The sequence below is a fragment of the Callorhinus ursinus genome, unplaced genomic scaffold, assembly GCF_003265705.2.
Source record: "Callorhinus ursinus isolate GAN/ISIS: 27379988/994484 unplaced genomic scaffold, GSC_fseal_2.0 scaffold10774, whole genome shotgun sequence".
Classification (NCBI taxonomy): domain Eukaryota; kingdom Metazoa; phylum Chordata; class Mammalia; order Carnivora; family Otariidae; genus Callorhinus; species Callorhinus ursinus.
The window spans coordinates 1-1,417 of NW_027407824.1; the positions used below are offsets into that span (position 1 = coordinate 1).

Genomic DNA, 1,417 nt, shown 5'->3' on the forward strand with positions numbered 1-1,417 from the left:
TTTACTATTAAACTTAAATGGCCAATTGACACAAACAGTTCTGAGACTGTTCTTCCACCACTGATTAAGACTGGGGTGGCAGGTATTGGGGATAATATTCATTTAGCCTTCTGAGCTTTCTGGGCAGACTTGGTGACTTTGCCAGCTCCAGCTGCCTTCTTGTCCACTGCTTTGATGACACCCACAGCAACCGCCTGTCTCGTGTCACGAACAGCAAAACAGCCCAGAGGAGGTTAGTCAGAGAAGCTCTCAACACACATAGGCTTGCCAGGAACCATATCAACAATGGCAGCATCACCAGATTTCAAGAACTTGGGACCATCTTCCAGCTTTTTTCCAGATCGACGATCTATTTTCTCCTTCAGCTCAGCAAACTTGCAAGCAATGTGAGCCGTGTGACAATCCAGCACAGGTGCATATCCAGCACTGATTTGGCCTGGATGGTTCAGGATAATCACCTGAGCCGTGAAGCCAGCTGCTTCCATTGGCGGGTCATTTTTGCTGTCACCAGCCACATTGCCACGACGAACATCTTTGACAGATACGTTCTTGACATTGAAGCCCACACTGTCCCCAGGAAGAGCCTCACTCAAAGCTTCATGGTGCATTTCAACAGACTTTACTTCAGTTGTAACATTGGCTGGAGCAAAGGTGACCACCATCCCAGGTTTAAGAACACCAGTCTCGACTCGGCCCACAGGGACAGTACCAATACCACCAATTTTGTAGACGTCCTGGAGAGGCAGACGCAAGGGCTTGTCGGTTGGACGAGTTGGTGGCAGGATGCAATCCAGAGCTTCAAGCAGTGTGGTTCCACTGGCATTCCCATCTTTATGGGTTACTTTCCATCCCTTGAACCAAGGCATGTTAGCACTTGGCTCCAGCATGTTGTCACCGTTCCAACCAGAAATTGGCACAAATGCTACTGTGTCGGGGTTGTAGCCAATTTTCTTAATGTAGGTGCTGACTTCCTTAACGATTTCCTCGTATCTCTTCTGGCTGTAGGGTGGCTCAGTGGAATCCATCTTGTTAACACCAACAATTAGTTGTTTTACACCCAGTGTGTAAGCCAGAAGGGCATGCTCACGGGTCTGCCCATTCTTGGAGATACCGGCTTCAAATTCACCAACACCAGCAGCAACAATCAGGACAGTACAGTCAGCCTGCAATGTGCCTGTAATCATGTTTTTGATAAAGTCTCTGTGTCCTGGGGCATCAATGATGGTCACGTAATACTTGCTGGTCTCGAATTTCCGCAGGGAGATATCAATGGTGATACCACGTTCACGTTCAGCTTTCAGTTTATCCAAGACCCAGGCATACTTGAAGGAGCCCTTTCCCATCTCAGCAGCCTCCTTCTCAAATTCTTCGATAGTCCTTTTGTCGATCCCACCACATTTGTCGATCAGATGACCAG

The 1,417-nt window shown here is 48.1% G+C and overlaps 1 pseudogene; it reads right to left on the reverse strand.

Moving 5' to 3' along the window:
- Window positions 1-83: 83 nt before the first annotated feature.
- LOC141372365 (elongation factor 1-alpha 1 pseudogene) lies at window positions 84-1,412 on the reverse strand (annotated as a pseudogene).
- Window positions 1,413-1,417: the final 5 nt, after the last annotated feature.